Here is a 6,000-nt window from a genome sequence, read left to right as displayed (position 1 = left end):
CAGCCTGGGTTTGGGGTCTGAGCCAGAGAAATGAACACTTTATCCCCAAACCCAGAACCAAGGAAATATGCCCTGACTCTGAAACTAGTGCCGAAGAAACACTCTTCAACCCTAGAATCAGAGTCAGTGAAAGAAATGTGCCCTGGCCTTAGAGGAAGTGTCAAAAAGCCAAAAAAGGCCAGTGAAAGAAACACAGTTTGGCTCTGAAATCAGGGCCATCTCTGTCCCTAGCCCACAAAATTGGCCAATCCTTAGGCAGAAAAATACTAACCAATCACTGATTGACTCCACCCCCAAGACATCCTATATAAGCCGCCCTGCCTGGTTAGTTGTGGACTGTTCTCTCCACCCTGGTAGAGGTAGCTACTCTCCTGGACTCTTTCTTACCAAATAATCTCTTTCTCAAAAGAGTTTTGGGTGTGAAGATCTTCATTCACTGGGTAGAGATCCTTGTTGAGACATCCCTCAGTGGACAGAGCTATAGAGAGCTGAAAAAAGTAACACTTTTCTCTGGAGCCAGAGGATATTGCTACATTTCTGCAGGGGGTTCCCCTTTTGCAGGGTGAAGCAAAAGAAGCAGCATCTTAAGTCAGAGAAGCAGAGCTCTGCTAGGAAGCCCCCTTAAGTGGGGGCTGAGCAAAGCTCAGCTGCAGTGGCTCTCCAGGAGAGGAGCAGGATTGCTATATCCTATGGGGAGACCATCCCCAATCACACCAGGTGTAGCTTGACTCTCTTGAAGAGTCAGGATACCCTTCCCTGCAGAGCTGTCCTGGCAGCTCCAGGCCTGACTTTCCTGAATAGTCAGGATACCTTTCCCTACTGAAGCAATTCCAGGCCTGACTCTCCCAAGCAGTCAGAAAAACTTCCCTTCCATGGCTGAGCTGTCTCTCTGCAGCTCCAGCCATCAGAGCTGTCCTAAGCAGCTCCAGGTGTCCAAGACACTTCGCCCTCCAGGGCTGAACTGTCTCTTTGCAGCTCCAGCTATCAGAGCTGTCCTAAGCAGTTCAAGGTGTTGCCTGACTCCCCAAGTAGTCAGGATACCTTTCCCCAGAGTTGCAAAACTCACATTTTGGTGCCAAAACCCAGGACCAAACCCACAGAGTTGCAACAAATTTACTTACACTGTGAAAAGGGAAAATCTACCTAAACCTGACTTCTCAAAACCAACAAACAAAAAATCACTGTTCACACACAAAACACTAAAAAGTTAAAGAATTTTTTTTTTTACTAGAAACTGTTCACAGCCTGCAGCCAGGCAGTGATCTTAAAATCTTCACCCCAGAGCAATAAATTGGGTGTGTCATCTAAACTTTTGTTTTGGAAAACCTGTCTGAGTTTTTTCTTGTTGTTGTTTGCTTGTTTGTTGAGACAAAGTCTTACCATGTAACCCCATCTGACCTAGAACTTACTATGTAAATCAGCTCCTCTTGCCTGTGCCTCCAGAGTGCTGGGATTTAAGCCATGCCTTACCACACTCAGCATGAATCTATAAGGCAGTGAAAAGAAGGACTAAGGAAGTGGAGAAGGAACTGAACAGTAGAGCACTGGCCTGGCATGTGTGAGGAGATCTGGTCCCAGTGAGCAGTGGCGGTGCCACCATGCCTTGCTTGGGAACATCCCTTTCTAAAGCAATACCTGACAAAAGTATAGTAGCTATAAAATATAAACACCCCCTACAATAACAGAACAACAACAAAATACAACTTGAGCATGAACAAAAAGACACTAAGGTTTCATATGCAGGTGGCAAGAATAAAAACATGAACAGAAGGACATACAAACCAAAGTGACAACAAAGCATGGCCTCACAGACATCAGTGATGCTGAAATTAAAGAACAGGACAAGATGATGAAGACAGTGGCCCAGGTTTGTTGGGACTAGAAGGGAGGAAAGGGTGAACAGGTGGCTCCCAAGGGGGTTAGAGAATTGAAACCATTTTGCAGGTGATGGGCATATACACACCATGCATTTCTAGAAGCCCAAAGATTATGCAACAACAAATGTGAACACAATGAATGGAGTGGGCTTCCTGTTATAGAATATTAAAGATATGTTACATTTGTTTATGCTGTGGAACATTTGCTTTAATGATGCAAAGATGTGCTGTATTCTTTTATGTTGCATTTGTTTAACTCTGTGAAGCTGTGATACTTTGCCTGTCTAAAACACCTGATGGTGTAATAAGCAGCTGAACGGCCAATAGCAAGGAAAAAGAAAGGATAAGAGGGACTGGCAGAGAGAACAAACAGAAGGAGAAAAAAGGGATCAGGAAGCAGAGAGAAGAAGGAGCCAGAAAAGAAGGAGGAGGGCTCCAGGGCCAGCCACCCAGCTACATGGCAAGCCATGGAGAAAGAAAGAAAGGTATACAGAAATAGAGAAATATAAAAGCCCAGAGGCAAAAGGTAAATGGGATAATTTAAGAAAAGCTGGCTAGAAACAAGCCAAGCTAAGTCCAGGCATTCATAAAAAAGAATAATAGCCCATGTGTGCTTATTTGGGAGCTGGGTGGCAGGCCCCCAAAGAGCCAAAAGAGTAAAGAGTAAAAAGCCAACAACTACAGCTTCCAATGATAATGATGTTGTAATGTGGTTTTGATTGTTACAAGAGACCCCTCTGATTCAAGCTATTGGTGGTAGGGAAGGTCATGGTACCTAGGGAATGGTAGATGAGAGAATTCTCTGCATCGTCCACTTAATTTTGTTATGAATCTAAAACTACTCTATAAAAGGAAGTCTTTAAGCAAGGTGTGGTGGGATGTGCCTATAATTCCAGCACTTAGGAGATGAAGGCCGGAGGATTGTCAAATTCGAGGCCATCTCAGATTATATAGTGAGACTGTCTTAAAAAAATACAAAGCGATGATGATGATGATGATGATGATGATGATGATGATGGCAACAGCCAAAAGCGGGCAAGGACTCAGAGAAACTGATTCATTCATGTACTGATGGTGGAAATGTGAACCATATCAAACTTAACTGATACTTTTGTTATCAGCAGTGTGACTCTCTGCTGTTCTGATATTGTATAGTGAAGTATTTCAAGATTTTTAGGCACCTCCTAACCACGACTTTTTAAATGAGTGGTGTAGCATGTCATCAAGTCATGCACAATTGAAACCCATTTAAAATATACATGTGTAGCTAGAGTTTTCCTGCCCGGCCCACAGTCAGGACAAATCTTTGTTACCCGCCAGTCCCACAGCCGCTCAGACCCATCCAAGTAAACACAAAGACTTATATTGCTTAAAAACTGTATGGCCGTGGCAGGCTTCTTGCTAACTGTTCTTATAGCTTAAATTAATCCATTTCCATAAATCTATACTTTGCCACGTGGCTTGTGGCTTACTGGCCTCTTCACATGCGGCTTGTCCTGGTGGCGGCTGGCAGTGACTCCTTCCACCTTCCTGTTTTTTCTTTTCTCCTCTGTTAGTCCCACCTATACTTCCTGCCTAGCCACTGGCCAATCAGTGTTTTATTTATTGACCAATCAGAGCAACACATTTGCCATACAGAACATCCCACAGCATACATGGAACTGAACATAGTGGCATATACCTTTAATCCCACAGTTGGGAGGCAGAGGTAGGCAAATCTCTGTGAGGGAGAAATGGAGGGAGGGAGGGGAGGGGAGCAAAGGAGAGGAGTGAAAATGTACATGGAGTTTACTGGACAGAATATAAAAATTGACCCTGTAGTTTCAGACTCTAAATGCAACTGGCCTTTTTTAAATTAGTCATTTAACTTTTAAGAAATATCCACATTTGATTGCAAAGGCTCTTCAGATGGAAATCCCCTTTGTACTACATTTCTTCAAGGTTAGTCCTTCAAGTCCTTCTACAAGACAGAATACCACAACAGTCAGCTTGTAGAAATACAACAAGAAACCAGCTTTCTTCTATTAAGCTAGACATCAGAGATCTGCAGAAGGAAATGTAAGCTGACATAAGTATAACGTTATCTTATAATGAGCTTTTTTTTTTAAGTGCTGAGGCTTCAACTAGGATATATATATATATATATATATACCTCTGCCTCTGCCTTCCAAGTACTGGGATTAAAGGCGTGAGGTGCCACACCCAGCCCCAGAATTTATTCTTATTCTTCATTCTTTTTTTAAAATTTGTGTATGTGTTGTCTGTGTGTTTGTTCTACACGTGTGTAGATACCCACAAAGGCCAAAAGAGGGTGTCAGATCTCCTAGAGTTGAAGTTAAAAGTACATGTATGCCTCCCAGTATGGGTGCTGGAACCCAACTCAAGTCCTCTGGCAAAAAGCAAGTGCTCAACCACTGAGGCATCTCTCCAGTCCCTGTCTTTCTTAATAAACAAAAACATAATTTAAAATGGTCTCACTGTGAGTTCCTCTAAATGCCAATATTGATCAGTGAATATTCATGAAGAGAAGTTCTTTGGGATCCTGTGAGAGCCAAAGTCATGTTTTAAGTTTTGATTACTGTGCCTAAGAAATCCATGAAACAAAAATTCCTGTAATCTATAGTTGGACTTTCTTTGGATGGCCAGCTCCTAAGTAATGACATAGAGACTTTTTATTAATTATAAAAGCTTGGCCTTACCTTAGGATTGTTCCCAACTATCTCTTAAAACTTAAAATAACACATTTATATTAATCTATAATATATTTATTATATACATTATATATTATATATAATATATAATCTACATTATATTTATGGTCTGCCACATGGCTCGTTAACACTCCTCAGTACCATACATCTGACTGCCCCCACCTCTGGCTGGTCCACCTCCTGTGTCAGACTCTTTTCCAGAGTTCCTGTCTCAGCTAGGAAGTCCCACCTATCCTCTCCTACCTAGCTATTGGCTGTTCAGCTCTTTAGTAAACCAATCAGAAGGTGCCTTAGGCAGGTGAGGAAGGACAGAGACACATCTTCACAGTGTACAAAAAAGATTATTCCCAACAGTCACCTGCAAGCCCCTAGCCCAAGGATGGATACTTCCTGAAATGTTGGAGGCTGTTGTTTATAGGTGATAGCAAGCCATATGTTTTAACTTCCCTAAACAAATTTGTTTGGCCAGGTGGTGGTGGCACACACCTTTAATCGCAGCACTTGGGAGGCAGAGCCAGGTGGATCTCTGTGAGTTCGAGGCCAGCCTGGGCTACCAAGTGAGTTCCAGGAAAGGCGCAAAGCTACACAGAGGAACTCTGTCTCAAAAAGGAAAAAAGGGGGGGGGGCTGGAGAGATGGCTCAGAGGTTAAGAGCACTGACTGCTCTTCCAGAGGTCCTGAGTTCAATTCCCAGCAACCACATGGTGGCTCACAACCATCTGAATGAGATCTGGCACCCTCCTCTGTATACATAATAAATTTAAAAAATCTTTAAAAAAAAACAAATTTGTTTGATTCAGTGGCACTGGATATATTTGATGACAGGTGGATGAGAGGTACATGAGCAGGAAATATGTCAAGATGTATGCTTGCCCCGGATTGGATGTAGGCAGGAGGTACACAGGCAAGAAATATGGCAGGGTACTTGCTTGACCTTGATTGGACCTGAAGGAAAATATGGTGCTTCTGAAGTTTTTGCCTTTTGAAGACTTTGCAAAATATGACTTGTGGCTATGTTCTGGGAACCCAGAGATGGACCTGGCCAGAGTCCATTATCCTGGCCAATATTTAATTAAAGCTTGCTTCAAATTTGGCTCAAAATTATGGGACTGGTTTTTCTCTCACAATTCGCAGGTTTAATAGTCCTTAGTAATGCTTAAAAATGTAAAAGCCCCTGAGCTTCCTCTATCTCCAAATTTTGAGTTACAGGTTTTCCTGATGGCTTCAGTTTTAGATTAAGGCAGGCTCAAATACCCTAGAGACATAGGAGAACACAAGGAAGGAACCAGTTAGGAAGAAGATGTGAGAGAAGCCCGGAAATGCATCCCACTGTCCTTCCCTACTTTGGGACAGGACAACACTGAAGCAGCTGAAACTCTGGCCCAGGGTCACGCCCTCAGAGTATTTTCTGTG

The sequence above is a fragment of the Peromyscus leucopus genome, chromosome 19 (assembly GCF_004664715.2).
Source record: "Peromyscus leucopus breed LL Stock chromosome 19, UCI_PerLeu_2.1, whole genome shotgun sequence".
Taxonomy (NCBI): Eukaryota; Metazoa; Chordata; class Mammalia; order Rodentia; family Cricetidae; genus Peromyscus; species Peromyscus leucopus.
This window is presented reverse-complemented; position numbering follows the sequence as displayed.